General features: G+C 37.8%; 1 protein-coding gene across 4 annotated transcripts in view; it reads left to right on the forward strand.

The window, feature by feature from the left end:
- Nucleotides 1–15669: 15669 nt before the first annotated feature.
- The window catches only part of FMN1 (formin 1), a 189289-nt gene continuing 177907 nt past the window's right edge, over nt 15670–27051 (forward strand). For 3 of the 4 annotated variants that reach the window (XM_062619314.1, XM_062619317.1, XM_062619316.1), the window contains exon 1: nt 20036–20259. The gene's annotated coding sequence lies outside the window, so the exon portion shown is untranslated. Of the gene's footprint in view, nt 15834–20035; nt 20260–27051 lie in introns of those variants that run through there. The other variant, XM_062619315.1, reaches the window with a different exon arrangement.

Genomic DNA, 27051 nt, shown 5'->3' on the forward strand with positions numbered 1-27051 from the left:
TAATGTTTTTAATTATTAATTTTTCAATACCTGTGTTCAAGAGACTTGAATTTTCAAAAATGCAGACATCATCTTGTTGCTTCTTGACCTGAATATGCATATCTCTTGAAATTTACAAACCAGCTGGGAACTTTTGGCATGTTTCGGCGACATTACATACACCCGAACCTGTGAATTTGGACATCAAGATTTCTACATTTATACTGTTTTGCCTTTGTCAAATATATCCTAGTATTAATATGTTTTTTTTCTTTTCTTGATTACACTGATACTAGATTTATACTTATTTCAGTCTAGCAATATCACGTTTTTTAACTAATGGCCTAAGATTGATTTGCTTTCATTTCCCCATTTCTACATTGATATCCCTGCTTCGTATTGTGTGATAATTTCAAATTTATTTTTACAGAAGATTGAAAGTTTTAGCCCCTTTTACAGTAAAAATATTCCCCCCCCCCAATTTAGAAACAATCAAAAATAAAATCTACTGTGGCCTTATCAAATTATATTTTAAACTGCAATATTGTTTAATATTACGAATTACTTCAAAATTTTTAGTGTTGATATCTGTGTTTCCCACGGAAATTTGAAGAAGTGTAATTTGAAAATGTTTCAATTTCAATTACAAGTTTTCTGTTAGTTTTTTGTTATAGTACATCTTTATTTGTAGAATTTATACCTTGGAGGCCAGTTGCACTGAAATATAGCTTATAGAAGAATAAAGACTTACTGAATAATTATTTTAACAGATTAATATTATTATTTTAACATATCTGCATTCCACAGCTACCTATTAAGAAATTCCACACTACATTAACAAATTGAGAAAATGTAGTTAGGTGCATGAGCTACCACATGGGAATCTATCATGGTGGTTTCTCCATTTCTCTGTTTTGCTTTCTCTCATATTTTAGCCATCTCACTTTCTGGAATTTGTTAACTTTGGCCCCAGAATGCTGATTTATAGTGGTAATTGGCAAAACATTATTAGAGTGGAATTGCTTCTTTTTACCTTCCAGACAAGGCAGGAGATAAAGTGAGAGACTGACTGTAATTATTCTGTTCTGACACTAATAACACCACCTGCTTAGTATTGCTTTTGTTGCATGTTAAAGTTCTTCCAAGGTCATGGATCATTAGAAATAGTTAAATGAACAGGATACCTCATTTCTACCTACAGCAAACAATTTATTAACAAATCTGTCCCACAACAAATGAAAGAGTAAGTAATATTTATGTCTCTGTACATCTAGTTCTTTTATAATACCCTTCAGTACATCATTTGAATAAGAGATATTGTGGTAGAATACCTGCCTTCTAACAGGTTTATAGCCTGAGTAGTACACCATCTGCACTTGTTTCCTGAATTGGTTATGGTTGAGCTAATGCAGTTAGTTTTAATCCATAAAATCCTAAATGACTGAAGACCTAGATATTTGTCATTACCTCTTGTTCAACAGAATTAGCAGTGCTACTAGAATTAGATCCATCATACTTTATATAATAGAAGGCTATTGGAAGGTTATCTTTTCTATACTTTCCCTGTGGAACTTTTCCTTTTAATATATGAGACAATGCTGTAAAAGGTCTGATGTCCAGATTTGCATGTCAGATAAAAAATGATAATGACTTAATATCTTAAACTGAAATAAATTTTATTATTTTTTCAGGGTTATTCAATGCCTATCAATAAGGGTATGCTATAATCATAGAATACCTGGAAATGTTCAAGGCCAGGCTTGATGGGGCTTTAAGCAACCTGGTCCAGTGGAAGGTGTCCTTGCCCATGCAGGGGAGTTGGAACAAAATGATGTTTAAAATCCCTTCTAACTGAAAGCATTCTATGATATTAGGATTCTATGTATATAGAACAATTTGCATTGGAAGGGTTAGCTGTCTAAGCAAATGCTGAAATCCCTTGCACAGGCAAGTTTGTATTTTATACTTTATAATTCCTTCCTTTTAAAAGATGATTTATTTTTAACTATTTGTCTTCTGCTTGGTAGAAATATTTCTTACAAGAAAAGAGGGAATGGGAATAAGTGTTAAAAACCCAGTATGTCATCTGAGCTCTATGCTCAGCCTTCCTTTAAAGGGAATGTACTTCAAACTAGTTCTCGGGTTTTCATTTCTATTTTCCACTATATTGTTTCATTTATTAACTACTACTTGGAAAGTAAAGGTGGCACAAACAATAGAAGTAGTAGGTCAATTCTATAAATCTGATTATGACACATACTTCAGATCATAACTCCTTATGATAGGACATCAAGGCATTGGCATCATGTATGGCATTAACAGAAATATATTAAAACTAAATTTCAAATTTTAAATTATTTTCCCTGAGGAAACTGGAGAAACTGCTAAGGCTGTGTGTAAAATGAGAAAATCTGTTTACACAAAGAGAATTCTGAAATAGCTATTTTGGATAAAATTAGAACAGTAGATGCAGTTTAGTAGTTGCAGATATTAAGTGGGTTATAAATGGGCTAAGAAATAGAACAAGCTTTTAAAAAGACATTCAAGACCAGGCTGGAAGCGGATCTGGGCAATCTGATCTCATTGAAGATGTCTCTGCTCATTGCAGGGGCATTGAAGTAGATGACCTTTGAAGGCCCCTTCCAACCCAAACTATTCTATGCTTCTATGAAGAAAAGCATCAAAGAAAGATTTAAAGGAGTAACTAAGGGAATGAAAAATAATTAATATGATTGTCCAGCATCAAAGAGCACAAGGAGTGTGGGATAATCCATTTTGTTAGTTTCCACTGAGAAACAGAAAGCTTTCCATGGAATGGAGAGGCCAGACCATTGTCTCTGCAGAACATTGCTTTTGACAAGTTAAGGATAGTATTTTGAGAGTAGTGTTCCAAACACAAGGCAGTGTAGACTTCTCTTGCTGCATCTGCACACAAGTATCTGAAGTGGCTACAGAGTGCAGAGCAGAATTTTCATATTAAATTGTCATGCTTTACACTGAAGAGCTGGTGACAATGTCTTCAAAGTCAGTCTGCTTTAGGAAAATCTGAGGGTGTTTTGGAAGAAGAATATTAATAGTTTATACAATGTACATCAGGTCTTTTACTCTTCATGCAGTTAGTTATTGTCAGCTAATGATCTAGTTTTGCCATTTTCTTTTTAAACTGAAAAATCCAACAAATATGAAGACTTTGCTACAAAAAAAAAACCAAACCAACCTGCTAGTCTGTTCTTGATCAATGCAATTGACAGTAACATAATGAAATAATGACATTGTGAAGACATACGCTCTTTTTGGTTTTAATGTCCTGAAAGGATGCCATACAGCTTACATTACTCAGATTAAAGCATATTGTAAAATTAGTCTAGGTTGAAAGAACAGAAATTAGAAAGTTGCTTATTTTAAAAATATCTAATTAATGCTACCAAACATTTTTTACGTACATAATAATCAGGAAATTTTATGCTACCAAACATTTTTTTTCCACATAATAATGAGGAAATTATTAACACCACCAAATTAAGATTTCATTAGAAATATTCATTAGAATTGGAATGCTCTGTTGTTGGCATCCATTTTGGCATATAGATAAAAGAATTGTAGATGTATCTGTTATAATGGAATGAAATGGGTTATTCAATTGGAGAGCAGTGTTCAAAAATTATAGGTATTCAGATTCATCAGTAGCTTCAGTGACTAATGTGTGATCCATCTGTGAAACATTTGAACTGTAGAACGATTAAAATCTGTTTCAGATTCTAGCATTTCTTGTAGCATGGACTCACATGCTTTGTCATGCAAACAGAATGTAATTAAAGGTAGTAATAGAGTTCTTTTGGAAAGAATTTCCTTGACTTAAAAAAATCCACACTTTTTTCACTTCATTACAAAGGAAGAAAACACTATAACAAAGTGTGGAGTGTAATAAATATATACACTGAAATTTTGCAGTTTACTGAGACATTATATTCCTCTTTCTTGTAAATGAATTCATTCATAGAATCATAGAATCATAGAATAGTTAGGGTTGGAAAGGACCTTAAGATCATCTAGTTCCAAACGCCCTGCCATAGGCAGGGGACACCACACACTAAACCGTGTCACCCAAGGCTCCATCGAACCTGCCCTTGAACACTGCCGGGGATGGAGCATTCACAACTTCTTTGGGCAACCTGTTCCAGTGCCTCACCACCCTTACAGTAAAGAACTTCTTCCCTGCATCTAACCTGAACTTCCCTGTTTAAGTTTGAACCCTTTAGCCCTTGTCCTATAACTACAGTCCCTGATGAACAGTCACTTTCCAGCATCTATGTAGGCCCCCTTCAGATGCTGGAAGGGCTGCTATGAAGTCTCCACGGAGCCTTCTCTTCTCCGGGTAGACCTAGGCTTTTCTGGCAAGTGAAATATTTAGATTGCTTTTTTTGTTAATGTTATTGGAAGGGCAATTTCCAAGGCATTTGACACTGTCCTGCATGACATCCTAGTCTCTAAATTGGAGAAGCATGGTTTTGATAGATGGACCACTCAGTGCATAAGGAATTGGCTGGATGGTCAACGGCTCAATATCCACATGGAGGTCAGTGGCGAGCGCTGTCCCTCAGGAGGCAGTACTGGGACCAACGTTGTTTAACATCTTTATTGGTGACAGTGAGGTTGAATGCACCCTCAGCAAGTTTGCCAACAACACCAAGCTGTGTGGTATGGTCAATACACTGAAGGGAAGAGATGCCATCCAGAGGGACCATGGCAGGCTTGAAAGGTGGGCCCATACAAACATCATACAGGCTGGGCAGAGGCTGGATTGGGAGCAGCCTTAAGGAGAAGGCTGTAGAAAGGGTATTGACTGATGAGAAGCTCAACATGACCTAGAAATCCAACCATATGCTGAGCTGCATCAAAAGATGATGACTGGCAGGTTGAGGGAAGTGATTCTGACCCTCTACTCCACTCTTATGAGACCACACCTCCCTCCAGCTCTGGGGCCTCCAACATAAGGATCATGTGGACCTGCTTGAGCAAGTCTAGAGGAGGGCCACAAAGATGATCTGGAGCACCTCTCCTATGAAGACAGACCAAAAGAGTTTGGGTTTTTCAGCCTGCAGAAGAGAAGGGTCCAGGAGGACCTTAAAGCAGTATTCCAGTACTGAAAAGGGGCCTACAAGAAATCTGGAGAGGGACTTTTCACAAGGGCAAGTAGTGATACAAAAAGGGGGAATGGCTTTAAACTGAAAAATTACAGATTAGATACAGGGAAGAAGTTCTTTACTGTGAGGGTGGTGAGGCACTGGAACAGGTTGTCCTGGGAAGCTTTGGATGCCCCCTCCCATCCATGTTCAAGTCCAGGCTGGATGGGGCTTTGAGCAACCCAGTCTAGGGGAAGGTGTCCCTGCCCATAGCAGGGGAGTTTGAACTAGGTGATCCTTAAGGATCCTTAAGAGCATGAGACACAGGAAGTCCTTGGTCAGAGTGAACATTACTTAATAACTGTCCTGGGTTCAGCAGTAGCAGTCATTTTTCTCCTTCTTAGTAGCTGGTGCAGTGTTGTGGTTTTGACTTTCACCTTGGGAACAACACTGATAACACCAACGTTTTTAGTTGTTGCTCAGTAATGTTTACTCTGACCAAGGACTTTGTGAGTCTTATTCTCTGCCAGGGAGGAGGGGAAGCCAAGAGGAAGCAGAGGCAGGACACCTGACCCAAACTAGGCCAAAGAGGTATTCCATACCATAGCACGTTATGCCCAGTATAGAAACTGGGGGCAGTTAACCGGAAGGGCTAGATCACTGGGTATTATTGGTCAGCAGGTGGTGAGTGGTTGTATTCTCTTCCCTTGTTATTTCCCTTATCATTATTATTATTGGTGGCAGCAGTAGTGGTTTATGTTATACCTCAGTTACTGAAATGTTCTTATTTCAACCCGTGGGAGTTACATCCTTTCGATTCTCCTCCCCATCCCTCTGGGAGCAGGGTAAAGAAAGGGGAAGGAGTGAGAGAGCAGCTGTGTGATTTATGGTTGAGCTTAAACCACCACAGTAACAACTAAAAACATTGGTTATCAGCGATGTGCTCAGGCTGAAAGTCAGAGACAGCACTGCACCAGCTACTAAGAAGGAGAAAAATAACTGCTACTGCTGAACCCAGGGCAGTACCCACCCCTTATTCCATACCATTCACTTCTTGCTCAGATCCCACATTTTTCAATACACCATCACTCTTGTCTCGTGTGTGCATACACACACACACAAAGAGAGAGAGATCATTCCTTAGTGCATGGACCAATCCCTATAAAGCTGCTGAGTTCATCCAATCCATGATGTCGGGCTCCATCTCTTGTAACAGTCTTTCAGAGCAGGAGACAGTGTGCAGTGCTGGATTGTTGCCTGCTGATGACACTGCAGAACTTGTCTGGTCACTGCTGAGCTTGTCTGTTTCATCACAGTTCATTCTTTATTGGAATGATGGTCAGAGGGAAGTCAGGGCCAGTTGCTGGTGACCTGAAGACATCTAGTTGGTGGGCTATAAAAGTATTACACAGCAGGCAACAGCATATAGTTGAGTTCATTGGCTGTTTTCCCCTAAAATCAAATCCCCTTGAGGCATACATTGGACTTCCCCATCTTCCCGCATTACCCACCAAGTATATCCACGTCGCTGAGCAAAAACAATCCCACGAGTGGGTTTGCCTTTACCTGAAGCAGGAATAACCCAGACTGTCTTCCCCAGCAAATTCTTCATATGCACCACGGGAACTTTATCCCCTTCTACAATATGTAAAAGTTCTGACTGGGCTGGGCCAGCCCTGTTGGCAGGTCCTCTGGTGTTGACCAACCAGGTGGCTTTTGGTAAACGTGTGTCCCAATGTTTGCAAGACCCACCACCCATTGCTCTCAGTGTAGTTTTTAACAGCCCATTGTACCGTTCGATTTTCCCAGAGGCTGGTGCATGGTAGGGGATGTGATATACCCACTCAATGCCATGCTCTTTGGCCCAAATATCTATAAGGTTATTCCGGAAATGAGTCCCATTGTCTGATTCAGTTCTCTCTGGGGTGCCGTGTCACCACAAAATCTGTTTCTCAGGGCCCAGGATAGTGTTCCGGGCAGTGGCATGGGTCACAGCGTATGTTTCCAGCCACCTGGTGGTTGCTTCCACCATGGTAAGCACATGGCGCTTGCCTTGGTGGGTTGTCAGCAGTGTGATATAGTCAATCTGCCAGGCTTCCCCATATTTATACTTCAACCACCGTCCTCCATACCAAAGAGGCTTTAACTGTTTGGCTTGTTCAGTTGCAGCACATGTTTCACACTCGTGAATAAGCTGAGCAACAGTGTCCATTGTTAAATCCACCCCTCCATCACAAGCACATCTGTATGCTGCATCTCTGCCCTGATGGTCTGAAGTGCCATGGGCCCACCAGGCCAAAAATAATTCACCTTTATGTTGCCAGTCTAAGTCCATCTGAGCCACTTCAATCTTAGCCGCTTTATCCACTTGTTGGTTGTTCTGGTGGTCCTCAGTGGCTCGACTCTTGGGTACATGAGCATCTACATGACGTACCTTCACCATCAGGTTCTGCACCCAGGCAGCAATATCTTGCCACAGTGCAGCAGCCCAGATGGGTTTACCTCTGCGTTGCCAGTTGCTCTGCTCCCCTTGCTGCAACCACCCCCACAGAGCATTTGTCTCCATCCATGAGTTAGTATAGAGGTAAAGTACTGGCCACTTTTCTCATTCAGCAATGTCCAAGGCCAGCCAGATGGCTTTCACTTCAGCAAACTGACTCAATTCACACTCTCTTTCATCAGTTTCTGCAACTTTTCATCAGGGACTCCATTCAGCTGCCTTCCATCTCCGACGCTTCCAAAGCACTGGAGGGACCCACTGGACTAGATACTTGGGCATACTGTCCCACACGCTGTGCCACTCATGGCTGTCCATCCTCGGGAAAAATCTCTTGGTGGTCATCCTACAGCTTCGTCTAATCCTAGACAAGACTCAAGCCAGACCCTGCTTAGCTTCCATGATCGGACAAGATCGGGCATTATATCAACCCTTAGTCCCCCACACTGGGCGCCAAAAAGAACTGTCGCAGTTTAAGCGCAACCTGCAACCCAGACCCATGCAGCCGCTCGCTCACACCCCTCATTTCTCAACCCGCTCCCGGAGGACTGGAAGGAGAATCGAAAGAATGTAACTCCCACAGGCTAAGAACAGCCCAGTAACTAAGGTACAACACAAACCACTGCTGCTACCACGAATCATAATAATGATAAGGGAAATAACAAGGGAAGAGAATACAACCGCTTGCAACTTGCCACCTGATACGCAGCCCTACCCAAGCAGCGATCTAGCTGTTCCAGGTAACTGCCCCCAGTTTCTATACTGGGCATGACGTGCTGTGGTGTGCAATACCCCTTTGGCTAGTTTGGGTCAGGTGTCCTGTCTCTGCTTTCTCCTGGCTTCGCCTCCTTCCTGTCAGATCATGAGACTCAAGAAAGTCCTTGGTCAGAGTAAACATTACTGAGCAACAACTAAAAACATTGGTGTTATCAGTGTTGTTCCCAGGCTGAAAGTCAGAAGCACAGCACTGCACCAGCTACTAGGAAGGAGGAAAATGACTTCTACTTCTGAACCCAGGACTACATCTTTTTAGCATTCTTTTTCAGAATAAACTGCTTTGCTGTCTCCCAGAAAAGTGATGTGTTTAGTACTTCACAACATCAGCATGTTTTGAAATCAGGAGCAATCCCATTCCTACAAAATAAAGTTTACTGAATGTTAACTATCTTTCGTCTTGAAAACAGAAACGAAGCTGTCTCTTCTTGGGGTGTGTTAAATTTTTTCTGCACTCTGGAACAAAATAATATACCATAGCTGAAAATAATTTGAGCCTTGACACCAGTGAAGGTCTTGAACAGCTTCCCTTGAGGTAAACTAAAAACTGAGGTAGGTTTAAAATAGATAAAATGGAGCTAGGTTTACCACTATCAGCAGAAAAGCGATCATATGGTATCAGCCCATATGACAGCAACAAGCTAAAATTCAGTTTACATTTTTAACAAAGTCAGTCTGATGACTAATCAGCTGATTATCCTATTTAATGTAGTGGCCACAGAATTAGAATCTGTTATGATCAATGTTAGGATTACAAAGCTTCCGACTGCTTAGAATTTGAAGGTAAAATAAACAGCATTTCAGATTCTTGTGTCACTGTTAAATATCAGTCTTCTTTCTGGAACAATTGGGAGTATTAACTGCTTTCCTTTTGGTTGTCTTAGACTTGGCATGCTCTGCTGTTTTGTAGACAGTGTAGACGCCAAGTCTGGCCAGCATCAGGCAATTACAAGAAGTTCAAATTAGATAGGGACAGAATTTTAAGTAATACTGTTGTTCAATGTCTGAAGAATTTGAACTGGGATTTTATTTTAGTGAGATTGCATAATGTTTGTTGTCAAGAAAATATTTCTTAGTAACTTTCTGTAAATAAAGCTACTTTTCTTCTAAGCTAACTGTCCTTAGGAGAAATATGTCAAACTCACATGATCAATTTATGAAGCAGCTCATGTGATTAAATGTTCATTAAATCTGTGTTTTTCCCCTTCCAAATATTTATCGTGTTTGCAGAACAGCTGAATGTGTGATTTCTTTTTTATAATCAGAATAAATTGAGGGGGGGGGAAAACCCCCAAACAACCAAAAAAATCTGAAACCAAAACAGAGTTAGAAAAGCTGCAACTGTTTTTTTTTTTGTTTGTTTGTTGTTGGTTTTTTGTCCATGTATTACTTTTCTTCGTCTTCCCCACCTTTTATTTCAGACAGCTAGCTCTGAGAAATACTAGTTTTGCATCTTGTTAATTCTACTTAATTGTCACTGTTGCTAAACTGCATTTGATTAAAATGTGTTTAAAGCCTTTGATACAGGTAGAAAGAATATGACATGTTTTTCCGTATTTTTATTTTTTATGCAGAACTGCTGCTGTTTGATATTAACATTGTTTCATTAAGGTTGTGGTTTTTTTTTTCTTAAGCAAGCATTTGTAAGTGACAATGTATCTATTGAGTATGCTTTTGTTATTTTAGTCTCTTTAGATCCTCTCCTGACTTTTTAAATATTAAACTTTAGCATATACATCAAGTACAAAAATGCTACAGTGGCATAATGGAGACAGACGTCTGGACTGCTTTATAGCTGCTTTTATCTGTATGTAGTTTAGTATGCTGAGAGTGACATGGAAACCAAGACACACTCCATCAGTGTTCTGCACTTTTTTTCATTTAGCCTTTATTTTGAATGTACACAATAAATGGGCTTTTAGTTATACCCTTTTTTTAAACATCTCTATGCAGACTGAATCCATTTCTTCTTTGGGAAATGCACCTGTTTGATTCTTTGTTGACTAGGGCTGCAAAATAGCAAATGTATCTGGAAGAAAGAGAGGTAAAAGAGGTAGGAGTGGTATTGAGTTTCTGCTGTCCTAAGACCTTTCTTTTTAACTTAAAATAATTTCTGAGGGGACAATGAGATTGAAAGAAAAAAATAGAAAAACACTGTCTGCACAGTTGCTGAATGTTGGTTGTAACAACTGATTTTATGAATAATGGTGTGGCATGAAATGTAAATGAGTTAATTGTGGCTGCAAATAGCAGGCATTTGCTGTCATACAAAGCAGGAGAAAATTCTGAGGTCTCTGAAATTTCTTACCTGAAGCTCTGTCATTCTGGCAGGCTGATGAGCCAAACAGAATAAAACCACAGGCATGCAGAGGCAGTAGTCTTGTGCACAGTGCCTTTGATGGTGTGTTGGTGGAATAATTTGGCTAAGTATTGGAAACATACCATGTGAGGGCTAAGCTCTCTTGACTTCGAAGCGGTTCTGTCTGCCTATAGAAGCAGTGCATCTGCTAGTAACTGTTTGTTTTGATTCTTCAGGTATGCATTCAGTGTCTCCACAATCTTTCACCCTGTATAACTGATACATACAGATACATGCATCATGTCGTTATATGCTAATTATTTTTTTTTGTCACAACACTCCACTACTAGCCTCATTTAAATAAATGGCTGTATCTAGAGTTATTAGTCTTATAATAGTATTCAATGCCATACACACACATTCTTCTCACAATCTGAGTGTTTAGTTTACATAAGCAGTCATGCGAATTTTATTTTTTTCATAAGGGTTTGATGGTGTATTAGCTTAACGTAAATCTGTTAACATGTAGTATATGCCAAACAGTAAACTTTTTAAAATATCATTACAAATAAATGGTCTGTATAAGCATTAGAGAATGCTTGAAATATGCATGCTTGTGTTTTCATACTACAGTATGTGAATCAAGTGATATTTTTTCTTGTATTCCTTATTTTCAAAATTTAATTGCCAGAGGTTCTTTAATTCCCTTCTTGTACTCCAGCCTGACAGAGAACCTCAGTATCAACAGACAAAAGTGATCCTACTAACACCCTTACCGTTAGCAGTGTTTAAGTCATGTAAATGCATGTTCATTTCCAGAGAGATCGTCTGCAGTAAGTTTTTTGTAACATCTTGTCTGCTTTCTGCAGATCACTTTCCCTTCCCCTAAAGATAAGTAATTTTTCACCCTGTTCTCAGAAATGTGCTAACACACACTTCTGTTGTAAGATTAGCTTCCTTCTTGTTGAAAATCAGGTCATGTAATAGCAAGAGTTGGCAGCACTGTGAAGCCTTATACATTCAGAATTTTGAAAATTACAAAGCTTTTCTGCTGTCCTTTGCAGTTCTGAATTATTTAATCAGGCAGAAAGCTATTTTGGCCAAAGTTCATCGTTTGGGTGAACTGAAAAATTAGACTTGGTAAAATTTGAAACAGGCAAATTTGTATTTCTGATTAGAATAAAATATTTTATATTGATGCATGACAAATGGATTGCTAATGTAAACTGTACTAGCTGTTTTTGAGGTCAAGATTTATGTATAAACCAAATTAACACAATGCGGTATAATATATGTTTCAGAGACAAAAACCCCACTCTGCTCAAAAAAACTCCATCCAATCAATTTTATAAACACATTCTAATATAGAATCATAGTATCATAGAATAGTTAGGGTTGGAAAGAACCTTAAGATTATCTAGTTCCAACCCCCCTGCCATGGGCAAGGACACCTCACACTAAACCATGTCACCCAAGGCTCTGTCCAACCTGGCCTTGAACACTGCCAGGGATGGAGCATTCACAACTTCCCTGGGCAACCCATTCCAGTGCCTCACCACACTTACGGTAAAGAACTTCTTCCTTATATCCAATCTAAACTTCTCCTGTTTAAGTTTGAGCCCATTACCCCTTGTCCTATCACTACAGCCCCTCATGAAGAGTCCCTCCCCAGCATCCCTATAGGCCCCCTTCAGATCCTGGAAGGCTGCTATGAGGACTCCACGCAGCCTTCTCTTCTCCAGGCTGAACAGCCCCAACTTTCGCAGCCCGTCTTCATATGGGAGGTGCTCCAGTCCCCTGATTATATATTTGCATTCAGGTTGTTCTTAAGTAGTGCTATTGACTTTTTCTTCTGCATGAAGACACAAAGTAATGTAGGTCCTACAGGTCAATTTTTACTTATTTTAATAATATTCAAGAAAACAGTTGGTGTCTTACACTTAACTAGGTGATTTCTCTTTTTTTGTCTATCAGTTAAACCGGCATTGCAATTGATCCTGTTAAGGACTCCATAAAATTTCACAATTTATTCTCAGTATTATTGAGAAGAATTTCTACTAAGCTTTAGACATGAGAAGAAAACTGGTGGGGGGACAGAGAAGACATCGTGATCTGAAGTAGTAATTGGAGCATGGAATCTCTGGAATTATGAAGCTAATAAGCGCATCTCATACTGCTGTTCCAAGGCATAGGGCAGTGTGGATTAAAGAATATGGGATGATGACACAAGGGGGATCTGAGGGACTGTGGGAGTCGGAATTGAAGAATACAGAGCTGGGGGGATCTGGGCATATATGCTATGCCATAAACAGATTCAATTCATGTATCTAAACAAGTCAGGAAAAAAAAAACCAACAGTTCTTTTGGGTTCAAAACTAGCCATGCAAATATGAGTAGACAATGAATTGTTGAATTGCCTCAGAATTCAGAGTATTAATTTTAAGTTGAGAAAATGAAATCTTATATCCCTGTTACACTGAAGTGTCAGCTCTGACGTGCAATGTTAAGACAAGAAAATAAACATATTGAAAGATGGAAACACCTGTTCAGGGATGAGAAATTGGTGCAGTCATGAAAAGAAAGGAAAATGAAGGTGGTTTATACAGGATGGCTTTTTGCTTTTTAGTTCTTCACGTTCAAACAGACTGGTAACAACTACTTTGGCAGCAAGCTGCTGTACCTTTTCTAGTCTCATTTTTGCATCATGTACTTTGTGTTTTCCTCATGTACTTCTAGGACTTTACCTGTACATCTCTATGGACATTTTTTCTAACAATAGTGCAAAAAAATATTCATCTTTTGAACATTCCAAAGAATCATAAATATTCAGTTGGCCAGCCTGTATTCTCATATTTAGCCCTTAGAAGTTATTTTAGACTCAGATTTCCAGACATCAAAGTCAGTCAGTAGCTCTCCAATTCAGACATTGCATCTGAGAACATTTTTGCTGAAGTGTTTCAGCTGAGGATTAGCTATGATTTCTGGTGATACTTTTCAGAATACAGAAGCGGCCTGAATTGGAGGCTGTTACTCATTTCTTTGTTCCATGAAGGTCTTCACTTGTATGAGCCTTCCACACTCAGTTGAACAGAAACTAAAACAAGTAATAATCATACTGGTTCCAAGCAACAGCTTGGGTTATTATACTGGAATTTAACAGTTGATAAAAGCTCCCGAGAACTTCAAGCAACAGTTATCATTGCTTACCATCCAAATGCATGGATTAAGACATTAAACTGTAGCTGAAAGTAAGGATTGTTTCATCTAAAGAAGGATCAGTTTGCATACTCGATCTAGTCAATAGCTCTAATTAGTATGTCAATTTAGCAAATAGACGACTTCCAAATTTTAATGTTCCTTTAAAAATTGAATGGTTTCAAGCTCCTTTTTAAATACTTTCAAATACATTTCTACATAAGCTCTTACCGCTTGCTTCATACAAATCTATACTAGTGTTCTATATAGGGTAAATGAAGCAGAAGGCAGGTTGCATTTATCCTATGACAAGATGAAAAGCTGATTATGCAGATGAGTGCAGATGAAGTGGAAACCTCTTGCAGATTAGGTTTTGCTCTCAGTGTGCCCTACATTGCAGCCTGACATGATCATTTCATGTTGGTTGCTTTTTGTGAACTCTGTCTCCATATACACCATATGCTCACAAAAAGGGCAGTTACTAACAGAGTAATTGTTAATATTTGTTTGAAAATACTAAGCATCAGAAGAGAAAATCTTACTTCCAGCCTTTTTTGTTTTGCAATTCCATAGTCTGCAGACATGTCTCAATATGCAGCGTATGTGCCAGTATTTATGTACAGGCTATCAGTTGATCATGAAACGATGTTGTGAGTGGCCTAAAGGGATAGGAATCTGACAATGCCCCGTGTTTCAAAGGGAGATGGGTGATTTCTGTTAGGATCACATTTGTTTATGAAAGATCTGCAGTGAGCTCATAAAGAATTTAATAAACCTACCACATATTAATGAAGCTCAGCAGAACCAAATATGACAGTTTTAGGAGTATGTAAGTCATGGTGAGAAAGGATATTTCATTGCACTGTTTCAGTATCAAGAAGGGTTTTAAACATCAATGGGAATCACAAGACCGTGTCTTTCTCCTGTTTGTTTGTTACTAGTATTTTTACTGTAACTGTTACTTCTGAATTGTCTCTATTATTTTCACCTAAGTATGTTGTTCCAAAGACTTTTTGTTTCCTTTACGATGTCTTCCAGAACGGAATACTTTCAGTGAAGAGTAGCAGAAATGGAAGATTACTTGTAAAAAAAAAAAAAGTTTACACCAATAAATGAGGTCATTTTCTTGCTCCACCTAGAATCCTGTCCCTTGAAATAGCTAAGTATTTTGTAAGGTCCTTTAGGAAACAAGCTTGTGTTGTGATTTACCTCTTCAAGCAGCGTTAGAAGGAACGGGTAGCAGGATTCCTTGTCCTCTAATGCTGCAGTTCAGAGTTATGTCTGATTTACTTAAGGGCCGATTACAGTTTCTGCGGTAAGCGGTAGCTCCATGATTGGCAGTGATGCTCTGCCAGGCGGCGAACAGCTTTGGTGGATTACGCAAAGGCAGTTTATGACAAAAATACGCAGGCAGGAGCCTCGATGCTTTAAGCTCGCCGCAAACCCGCAGTTCGCTGGAGAACCCTTTCCTGACACGTCAAGCGGCAAGAATAAACGGCACAGCGACGGCCCTCGCAGAGAGCCACAGAACCCCTCCGGCCCCTCGCCAGCGCTCCGGAGGCGACGCCAGAGGCCGCTCACTGCCCCGCACGCCCTCAGCCCCGGCTCCGCTGCCCCCCGCCGCTCCCCGCCGCCTGCCGTCAGTGCCGGGCGGCCGCGCAGTCCCGCCATTGGTCACTTGCTCCGTCAATCCCTTCGTGTCACCTCCCCCGCAGGCAGGGGCTGCTGAGGCACGCGCACAGCCAGGGGCTCCTGCCTTGGGAATGAGTCTGGCGGCCAGGACCTGGACGAGGACTAGGGCTAGGGCCAGGGCTAGGGCTAGGGCTAGGGCTGGCTGGAGGCGAGCTCCGGGGTCAGGGCTATCTCGGGAGGGCTGCAGTCGCGCAGCCGCTCAGCATCGCATGTCCTCCCCTGCACCTCAAGCAGCAGCGGGAGCATCTGAACCCAGGGCTCCGCTTCTCGCAAGGTAATGCCCTTTCGTTTGCTCCTCTACCGCTCTGCCCATCTGCTCGGTTCCTTGCAGTGGCTTCTGTCTCGCAATCGAATGGATTAGAAAATAAAACCACTAACTCAGGACTGCAAAGAAGGGATCTGGTTCGTCCTCATTTGCGTCTCGTCCGCTTCCTCTATGTTTACTTACAAATAGCTTCTGCGGCATCATAAAAACTGGGATCGCTTAGTTTCTTTTGCGGTCCTAAGGAAGTCCGTGGCTTTCTTCCCTGCCCCCTTCTCTCCCCTTTTCCTGTCAGCGCTGCTAATATAAGTTGTCACTGGATTACTTCATACCGACCCAAAATTACTCTTAAATCTGTATGCTCTTTTTTTATTCTTGATTAATATATGGGATGGGCACAGGGAAGTGGGGGATGCAGCATTTGGCCAGTGCAAATAGCCTCATGCACTCAGGAGGGCAGAGGAGTGGAAAACACGTGATTAATATTTACAAGGTTCAGACAATCTGTTACTCTATATTGTAAATCTTACGGGAGCCACCATTGCAGATGAGGCTACTGAACTGTTATCCTGAGTTAGAATGCATTTGTGTAATGACATTTCCAAATATCTTCCACAAGTAGGAAAAGGACACATAATGACATTCTGGAGAAGTCCTGAAGTGCTGTCTTGCACTGTCTCCTTTCTTCAGTGCAATACTAAATCACATTATAACTGGTCTGGGAACTGTATATACTTAGTCCTTCCGGCTGTCCCACTGTCTTGTCTTGTGATACTAGTTTTCCCTAGAGTGTAGCAGGAATCATGAGTCCTTACTTTCTTGGAGACTCACAGAAAATGAATAATACTTAAAAATTGCTAAGAAATGACAGAAAATATTTTATTATGTTCCTAATTTTAGTTATTTCTATCCATCCTTTGAATTGTTTGTGATGATTCAATGATCATTTTACTTGCAGAAATGCTTTGTGCAAGTGTTATCATTAAACCATTATGTGCACATTTAAGGCTATTTCCACAAGTATATCTGTATATTACTATGAAGTAAATCACTTACACATGATGTTCTGAAACTTTCACCTTTCAGGTAGCTTGGCTTGTGCTTGCAGGTGAATTGTCTTGTTTTGGTAAGTTTCAGCAGAAATAGTTCAGCCACTTTAGATTAAATGGACAGTGGAAGAGAGAAAGAAGAAGTGCTTTTTGTCTTACTAAAAAAAAAAAAAAGAAACTGTCAACCCATAACATCATCAACTTAATTTGAAGGACTGTAGACAGAATATCTAAGGGTAGAGAGCTGCTATTTGGTACGAAATCAAACTATCTTGTGAAGTGCCTTTTTAACAATCGAAATTAGTTTTGGCTTGAGTGCCACCTATCTCATTAAAAGTCAAGTGCCATGAACATGCATGTTTCCTTGTGGGTTTTTATAGATGTATGGGTAAGGTGTACAGCTGCATTGGCCTGGGTGACTTAATCATGTAGTAAGTAGTGAACAGCAGGTGAATGTTTCCCTAATATTTTGCAACTTGTTAGGATAAAACTGAAGTACTGATCCATTATTCAATCCTTGTTCATTTAATTTAAAAAATAAATTGCTAATTTTTTTCAAAGAAGAAATTAATCTCTTACTGTAAGATGATGACAAACTGGATGAAATCTCACTCTGAGAAAGCTTAACAATTAGAAACTGAAGACCCCTTTTTGCTATAAGCAAATATCAAATAGAAAATTGAGAAATGGCTACTTTTCAAAATAAGTATCAAAGTAATGAATGTCAGCTTTATACTGATATCTGTCAGGATGTAAAAATGTGGTGAAGAGCTAGTTCTGTCTGGGACATGAAGAACTGCTGGGGTTTGTGTGTGGATTTTGGTTTGGTTCCTTTGGTTTGTGGGTTTTGTGTTTTTTTGGTTTTGTTTTGGGGGGGTTTTCTTTGTGGTTTTGGTTTTTTTTTTTCCCTAGCTAGGAAAGGACTTAACAACCTGCTTTTTACTCTGGCAGCAAAAAAAGGTAATTTTTCTGCTTTATTAAAGAACAGCTGTTGATGAAATTTGTCTATGTAAAGGCATATGTAATCTTGGGCCTTTACAGCATCATTTAACAAGGTGATCCTTTCTGGGCCTTTGATCCTGCTTTAACTTGCACACATCAAATGTTTGAAAGTGGAACCAAAAGTCAAAAGCAAGCTTTGTAAGTTACCACGACTTATACTCTTCAGAGATGATCAAGAGTAGGAAAAGGAAACCAAGAATAAACACAGAGGTCTTTGTTAAGGCTCTAGGGTGGGATCACATGCTGCTCTTTACTATACAGTATTTAAGAACTGAATGAGAAAAAATTTCTATGTGCCTCTGTTTTGATGCTTTCAGATATTAGTTTGCAGCCCTTTCTCCACCCAGTCTTCCTGGCCTCTGAGAACATTTGTCAGCTTTTAATTTTGGTTTAGCTGTTTTGGCATGAAAGAAATTCGTCTAGCTTAGATCTCATAAGATTTTCAAAATATATACTCTGAATGTATATTCCATTAGTTTTAGGTATCATGAAGAGCACCAAAAAGGCAAGACACTGTCTGTCACAGAGTGATCAAATAGAAATAAATCAATGGAATCTGAACCTTAATTGGGTATAAATTGTTTCTACTGTTTCAGCATTTTTCATATATTTATACATTATTCCTTTATGTCCAAGCTCATTTTTGTTATTAATAGCCATGTCTCCCTGTTATCGTTGCTAGTTGGCACCATCCAGGTTTATTTGCACATATTTGAAGACAGTAAGAGGAAAGGCTGCATTAATATTTTAATGACCAAGCACAACAAGTCAGTCCTTGTGATTTTTGTTGATTATTTTTATCTGATTGTATGCCTAATTATCTGTTTAATTCAACCATTCTCTGTGACAATGGAGCCTGTAAACTGTAGAGCTGCCAGAAAAAGGGAGGCTGAGGGAGGTTTTTGCTTTTTGCCATGATCATTTAAAACATTATGCAATTTCATAATGCCTTTCCAGATTAATGTTTGTGATTCTGCTTCCCTGTAAGTTGCCAGAGTAGAGATACAGTATGTATAGTGAGTCTCAGCATTTCCACCTGAGAACAGGGAAAGAAAGTGCACAAATTGTACTGCATGAATTCTTATCCAAGTAACTGCCTCCTAGTCCTGCAGATACTGCTGTTTTTTCCCTTTCCATGGAAGGTCGAACCTCTGATGATTATTTTGGGCATTCAGCTTGATTTTCAATACAGTTCTATGTGGTAATAATGGAGCGTTTAGTAGCTTCATAATACCATATATATTTTGTTGAGTTGGGCCCTTAGAAAATTATGTAAGACCTGTAAATTCTTAATATTGAATTGCTTCTGTCCTCCATTTAAGGAGTTGTTAAATCTTGTAAATTATTTTAAATGGTATTACTGAAATCTTGAAGTAAAATTAATTAAATACGTTAATTACATCAAGATTTAACTTGACACATTTCTCAAAGCCATTCTTTTTATCTTGCTGTATTTTAAGCTTATTAACTGAAATACTGTGACTTCATGTTTTAATCTTCTTGCTTTTTTCCCATGAGGGTTATCTTGTTGCTAAAGTTAGATCTCTGTGGGGGGGATCTATGCAACCTGTTCAATCTTGAAAAAAATTGAGTTTTATAAATACTTGTAAGCATTATTATTGGTAGAAGTGCATTTGCCTGTTGACACACTTGCAAAATTTAATGAAAATTCCAAGTACCGTCTTCTATGATAGGCCTCAGACCAAGAAAATCACAATGACATTTAAGCAATTATCCATTTTCAAGACTTTAAATGTTAATTAATTTGCATAGGACAGATAAAAAAAGACTAAATAGATATATAAAACCCAATACTTAAGTATATATTTGTTTAACAGGCCTTTAACTTATTGTTATCTCTCCTCTCAGACAGATAGCAACTTGGTTTATAATTTTTTGTTACTTGTAGTCATATGTCAAAAACATTTAGCTATGTATGAAATGCTGCTAGCAAAAAGTTGCACTGAAGAAAACAAATGAAACTGTATTTCTCTGCTTTAACACTTCCTCCTTTGAAGTGTTAATGTGATCATCACAAGTCATTACATTCTATTTCATCCAGTACAGTCAAGACTTTCAAAACATGAATGATAAGTATCATTTTTGCATCAACCAATATTCCTTAAGGCTAAAGTAATTTGAAGATCACTAAAGTGAAGGGGGAAAAGTTTAAAAGCTTTCTGAGTTTATTCTCAAATTTGCTTTTTTTTTTTTTTAATATTTTACCATATGCATAGTTAAAGATAGATTTGTTAACTTGTCAAATACATTATTTCAAATAATTGTTCTTGATCCCTAAGAACTTAATGTGGACAGCATCTTTGACCTTTCACTACAGAAAGATATATTCAAAGCTTGCTGGACTTAATGGAAGGATTCTTCTAAAGGTATGAAATGTTTTTATAAGAGGGTTTTCTAATTGCTGTTATTATTCTTTTAAATTTAATTTTTCTTCTGTCTTCACTACTGAAGCTTCCTTGGCATTTACGCCTCCTTTCGCAGTTGGTCCAGACTTTTTGCAGCTGGAAATACTTTCCTTGCTCATGAAATAGCTCAAAGATACAACATAGCCTTTTAGTTTTCTTCTCCTTTACTTTTTTTAACTACTGAATTGAGTTTAAATTCAGACTATATGGGTATGCCAGATGTGTCTCTGAAATTGAAGTCTGGCAAAAGACCTTTGGTCTGAAAGGCTATGTACTAAATGCTTCATGGGACTAACAAGCATGGACATGCAATAATTAAATAAAAATATGATGTCTTTGTTTAGTGAAACTGAAGATGCTAAGCAATACAAAACAGACCAAGATGCAGCTCTTGCCTTGAGACTCTGCTGTCTGAACAAGCAAAAGTAAAGCTTTTGGACAAAGATTAAAAAGACAATTCTTTTATTTTAAAAATGTTTATTTAATCAAAGTCTGTCTTGTGTTTCAAGTATCATGCAAATTGGAGCTTCTTCTTGTTTCACCTCCCATGTACGTAAGCTTGTTTCCTGATACTCAATTAAAAAAAAAAACAAAACCAGCAAGGCTGATTACTACCATCTATACTGAATTTGGTCAGGCATGTTTCATTGTAAGACTCTTTTCAGTAACAGCTTTGGGGCATTTAGTTATATCAGCTGCATTCTCCCTGTCAGATCTTCCCCTCTGAAATATTTTTCCTTAAAAAATCTTAGTAAAAAACTAAGGCAATTATTTTTGGAAGTAAAACTGGAGGAGTGGGGTGAGAAATGACAAATATAATTTTGATCAGGTTATAATCTATTAAACCTATTTAATATCTTTAAATTCTGTAAGAATTGCTGTTGACATTACTTAGAAAAAACTCCCTTATTTATAAAGCTATGAAATTTGGGAATGACCTTTTGCATTAAATCCTGTATGCTGAATGTATCTTTATCTGGAATGCAGTGTTTGTAGTGATACTTCCAGTTTGCCTCTTCAGCAGTCAGAAAACTGTTCCAGTCCAAAAAAAACTGAAGCAAGATGATTAACTCATCTGTTCTCTCAGTTCTTTCCCTGCTAAGTGCCCAGGAGCAGAAGAATATAAAAACCTGACTGAAGTGCAGAGAGGTTGTTTTTGTTTGTTTGTTTAAATGCTGTACTTCTTCAAATAGTCTGTTTCAAACAGACTATGTTAACAGTGATTTCTTTGGGATATGTGTTGCCATTGCTTGGTCTTTAATGTTTGCTGGTTTACTACTTATTAAAGACTTTTCATAGTTGTAATATTGCAGAACCTTTTATTAGCAATGTCTTAGTCAAATAGGAGAGTCTGTGCTGGAAATATAATTTGTTAACTTGTTGCAAATTAGTCACCTTTCTCAAACAGATTCGGGCAAGTATGTTCTGGGGTGTGGTTGAACTCTCCCAACAAAATTCTGGTAGTGATGAGGATGTGTGTCATCTTTTTTCTTTTTTCCTTTCTTTTTTTTCTTTTCTTTTAACTTGCTGACATAGTTGTATGTGAAAAAACAACATACTGCTTTACTAAGTTGTTGTAGGCTAAAGAAGGATAAGAACTTTCATGTCAGTCTCTGTTTTTCAAGGGGGAGAGGTCTCATTTCTCTCTAACTAAAATTGAAAAGGTGCAATTAGCACAGATAAAATATTAGCAGAAAAACAAACCTCCAACAAACACTTGTACAAATTATTTTGTGTATTTTCAAATTATGGCAGGTTATATTCAGAAAGTACTCTGGATAGAAGAAAAATATATTACTTTCTATCAGAGCTTCCATTAGCATCTGCCAGTGCTTCCAGTGGACGAACTTCTCAGTTTGCTTAGTTGTGTTTTAATCTCCAAGAATCAGCTTATACCTAACTAAGCTCCTTAAAAGAATTATTTGCTTTTCTTTAATCACTAGTAGTTCCAAATGCAGTTATTTCCTTCTTTATACTCCAAGTTCAAAACTAGACCTGGCAGGAAATGGTTTATCTTTTTTTGTAAGTTATTTATTAAAGAAATGATGCGTTAGATTTCTTGCTCAACCTGCAGTATAATGGTAAAACTCTTATCTGGATTTTTAAAAATAGACTTTTCAAATATTGTATGCTCTGTTCTTTCTTTCCCATTCTCTTTTTACTGTAAAAGACATCAGTGTCATCCAGATTACTATTTATTTATTTAATTATTTTCCATCTATAACATTTTTCTACTGTTGAAAAAGGCAATGACAAAAATGTAATTCACTGAAATTCTGCAGTACTTTTAAGTTGGGAATATTTGGAACAATTAGAATGTAGGAACAGCCTGTGGAGGTTTTCTTTTTTAAATTTTGTATTTAGCTATGTCAGAAAATGGGTTTGCGGAATTAGGGGAATAATCCTATCATATTTTAAATATTTCATATCATGTTTCTAGATATGCTCCATGCTTCTTTTTTCTTCCTTTTCATGTGCTCTCTTCTGTAACAATGCACTAACAAGCAAAATTCAGTTCAAGTCTTTGAACATCTTCATATTTCTGTGAAATTGTAATGTTCTGTTTCAACTGTAATCATCAGCAGAAAATAATGTTCTAAGAGAGATTTCTGTTCTGTGATCTTCATTCCAGCATCATTCTTAAAATATACATCACCTTTTAGATAAAATATAGATATTGTAAAACCTGTAATTGTCATACATTTCAAGGTAATGGCTCTCTGTAATCTTGTGATAGTTTCTTCTTTTGTTAAAATTTACTGTGTGTTATTACAAGAGGTTTCAGTGAGATACTTAGTCTAACTGGAAGACAAAACATTCTGTGAACTTTAATTAGGTGACAAAATTTAATAGGATATCTAAAAGTGCTTATTATCTGGAGATTATGTGTCCCTTTTATATGTGTTCCATCTATTCTCATCCATGTAATTGTGGTTGTCATACAGAAAGAGTTCTTTTGTCAGATCGTTACCCTATATCCATTGCTTTGATTCCTGTTGTGTAGATTTGCTGCTACCAAGTGATTTACCAAGGCTGTCTTGTGGCCTTAGACAGCTTTGTGAGAAACCAGAAGCATTTGCTTGTGGTTCTTCACATAGACCACTTTCATGAGGAAGTGGAGTGAAAATGAGACTTTGTAGTAGCAGAGCATAAATGTCCTTGTCTGGTCATATCGTGATATTGTACTTTGGAAATCAATAAGAAACCATGAATGTCGTTTGATTAGTGGATGATTAAAAGGATGGTTTACCTCTTCATGGATTAAGTTTTGTTGTTTCAAACACTGTATAAACTACCTGGTCAATCTGTACTGTGCTAGTGGCCATTTAAGTGTAGCTTGGAAGATGTATTGTCTCTAATGAATCCGGAGTGCCAGGTAACCCAGAGTTTCTATTAGGGTTACAAGTTCATCTAGTTAGCTGTAGCTTGCCAGTGCTTTGTGAATCAAAAGGTTTTGCCTAATATAATTTCTCACTCTGCTACCTATTTTAACATCTCCTTCATTCTTATTGTTCTGTCATGTCCTTTGACTTTGTACTTTCTGTCATTCTGTCTTAAAAATTCAAAATCATATATAAGAAAGGAGTCAGCACTGAAATATGGATTTTAAGGAGTATATTTTGTTATTTATAAATTTATAGCAGATACTTGGTTTTAAGTAGAGACTGCAACACAATATCAGGCAAAATATTTTTACAGGAAGTGTAATACTGGAAACCTTTTTTTCTTTTATGGGATTATGTATCTACTGTAAAATGGAAGCTACTAACACAAGGGCATACAAGAACTTTTATTGAAGGAATACTACGGTGAGTTAAGCTGTTTTATAAGCAACCAAAAGAAATCCACTGAATAGGAAAGACCAGTTTCAAGAATATCATTGACATTATATACATCTCATTCTGAGGTCTTTGAAAAATAGCGTTCTAAAGATACCCTTATGATGGTTTAGTGGTGGATTTGGCAGTGTCAGGTTTACGGTAGGACTCAGTGATCCTAAAGGTCTTTTCCAACCTAAATGTTTCTGTGATATTTATTACCCTTTAAGGCATCCTTTTTAATTTTTTCTGCTTTTGCAATAGCAATTTTTTTATAAGTCCCTGTTCCTTCATTGAAAGGCTTATATAGCTTCCCACCATGTGGCTTTTAGAAAGGGGTCACTAGCAAGTTAGTGCAGATGGGTGGAACTTGTTGGAACTAGAACTACATGGTTGTAATAAGGAAAAATGTAATTCATGCCTGGCATTTAACTTAGATGAATTGTAATGGAGGTCACCTGGCTCAAATCATAGGAGCAAGAATCTGAATAAAGGGACTTCCTTGCTAAGAGTACAACTGAAAATATTAGGAGTTGTGATGTTTTATAGTGAAGAAGGTCACTGTTTTAAAAATACTGTTAACACTTCAGAAACTAAACTATTAGTGAAGTCAGTAATTTCCATATTGTTCTAGTTTTGCAGTGTGTGTTTTTCTTAAACAATTTTGGAGACGATGCGATGTGAGTAATATATGTATTTTATGTTTGTTTCCCAACCTGACTAGTCAAATGTAATATAAATTTTAAGAATAAATGGTGAGCATTAGTTCTAAACCCCAAAGTATCATCATTGCTTTTTTTTTCATCTCCTGTGCACTAGAAAGGTAATAGGCTTATTTAGAACTATTACAAATGAGACAGTGGTCTGTAAAGGACCAGGAACAAGCACGGGGCAGTTTGGCTTCTGAGAATGTATTTGTTTCTAGTGAGATGTCATCATATGATTTAGTCCATTCAGAAACTTAAAACCAATTAACTTGGCATGCCACAAGAGAGTTTAAGCAGGAGAAGGAAATGATGCAGTTTGTCTCTATCAACAAGTTGTGCTCAGTAAACAAATATCATTGCAGTTTCATTTCAGTTTTTTCTAGCTTGTGACATGGATCCTTCTGTCCATTTTTTTACTACCTTTACAATGCTTTTTCTGTTTTGGTATGTAAATTGGGTGCATAACACAGCACAGAAAGTTAGCTATAGCATACTAATGAACAGATTGCCACCTAATAACAATCAGATACTGGGGAGAGATGGGAAAGTACGGAGTTCTAATTCTTGCTTACTTAAAGATCAGGGAAAGGAGGAAGACCATCTGTCATGCTGAGCAATGAATGGTATGTCCTAATAGAGAGAAGAAACTGGCTCCCTAAGAGCACATTTTGAACAGCAAAATGGGTGGATGTGTGGTCCCTAGACTTTGAGAAGCATTAAATCTGGGCCATTTTTTGTCACTAACCTAAAAAAAAAAAAAAAAAAAAAGATTCCTTTAATTTACAAAAATTCACTCCCTGTAATAAGTTTTGCAAATAGAAGTAGGATTCTTAACAGATTGCAAGGTAAACAGAAAAGTAGGGGAAATTAAGTTTGAATGTCCTTAACCAGTTTCTTTTCCTTAACATAACTCTCCTGATAGTTTCTTATAATGCTGCTGCTCATAGAGCAAAGAGTTCACTTTGTTTTCTCATGGCAGATTATTAAAAGGCTGAAAAAATGCTGAAGCACTGGAGAGAAAAAGGTTTTCTTAGTAATGATTGTATCTATTAATAGAAATAAGCCTCAAAATACCACTAAACAATGCAGCAGTACATGGTATCACATTATCTTTTAAATCAATAGAAAATTTGATAAAGAATATTTTATTGGCCTAATAGTAACAAAATGTTCCTCTGTTACTGCTATTGTTATTATTACTGGTTTTCTCTAAAACTCACTTTTAATATGATTTAATTTTGAAGTATGTGTAAATTTTCTCATTATAAGTGGGGTATTATGTTCTCTTCAAGGTGATTGTACATTTTAATGTGTCATCATGTGTGCATCAAACCCAATGTTTAGTTTGGTGTAACTAAGAAGAGATGTAATGGGATGTAACCTGTAAAACAGGTCTAAGCCTGCCTGGCAGGATGTTGTCAAAGTTGGTAAGATTTAAAAAAAAATAAATTCTTCAGTAGATTTATTTGCTTGTAACTGAAAAATTGCTTGTAGTTGCAGTATGATATAAGGGAGAGCCGTAGGTCTCATTTCAGTAATGTAATGACTTGAAGCTCAGATCAGATTAGGGAAACTGCTTGTGTTTTGGGAGGACATAGCCTAGGAAATCTGTGTGGCAGAGGTGAGGGCTAGCTGGTTCTCTCCTTTACACGTTTATTGTTTTGTCAAAAAATAAAAAATGTACTCTTCAGAACTGAGCTGAATTTCATCTGATGATACCACAGAGTCATTTGAGGGTATTAAATTTGGTCATAATGTCTGTGTCTATAGCTACTGGGTCTATATTTTCCACGAGGCTATTTCCTTCTAGTCACTTAATCATATTTCAGTGAGAAAATACAATGTTATTTGAGGTGAAACAAAGGAACACATATAATAATGCAGACTAATTTAACTAAGATTTTTTCCTAGATAGGACTGTGAAATATGAATAATGCAACCTAACTCCATTTATTTAAATAAACCCACAACCAATTCCCTTTTTTGCTACTGCTCCTTTCATTATTTTCTAAATCAATGCATTGTCAAATACTTTTGACGTGATGCATCATCTTCCTTAAGTCAACACTAAGCATAGATTTGGTCTCCTTGGGATATCCACCCTCATCCTCAATTTAGCTAGGTTTTTCCCAGTAGCCTATTCTTCTTCCTGGTTTAACAGCTGTATGTTGCCAATGGACCAACTGTGCCATCCCATTTCCTTGCCTAGTAACTCTTGAAATTCTGCT

The sequence above is a fragment of the Pezoporus occidentalis genome, unplaced genomic scaffold (genome assembly GCF_034315485.1).
Source record: "Pezoporus occidentalis ecotype Australia unplaced genomic scaffold, CSIRO_AGI_Poc_V1 ctg21, whole genome shotgun sequence".
Taxonomy (NCBI): Eukaryota; Metazoa; Chordata; class Aves; order Psittaciformes; family Psittacidae; genus Pezoporus; species Pezoporus occidentalis.